Genomic DNA, 305 nt, shown 5'->3' with positions numbered 1-305 from the left:
TATGCTTATTGTGGGATGTCAGTGACTGTGCTCATTACTATTATGGGATGCCACACGGGGGTGGGAGGGGGACGTCTCCATGGTAACCCCGGTTGCTAAGGGAGGGGTGTAGGTGTGTGTGGAAGGAGGGGGGTGTGTGTTCGTGTATGCATAGAGGAATGGGGAAGAGAGGGGGGGGGGTGGATTGACTATTATGGTCTGTACGTTGCAAGGTAACTATGCAGAGTGGGGGAGGGGTCAGTGAAGTGTGTGTGTGTGTGTGTGTGTGTGTATGTGTGGTAGTGGTGGTGGAGGGGGGGCATATT

This window comes from Pelmatolapia mariae, linkage group LG22, assembly GCF_036321145.2.
Source record: "Pelmatolapia mariae isolate MD_Pm_ZW linkage group LG22, Pm_UMD_F_2, whole genome shotgun sequence".
NCBI lineage: Eukaryota > Metazoa > Chordata > Actinopteri > Cichliformes > Cichlidae > Pelmatolapia > Pelmatolapia mariae.
The sequence above is the reverse complement of the archived record's forward strand: the minus strand, read 5'-3'. Positions refer to the sequence as shown.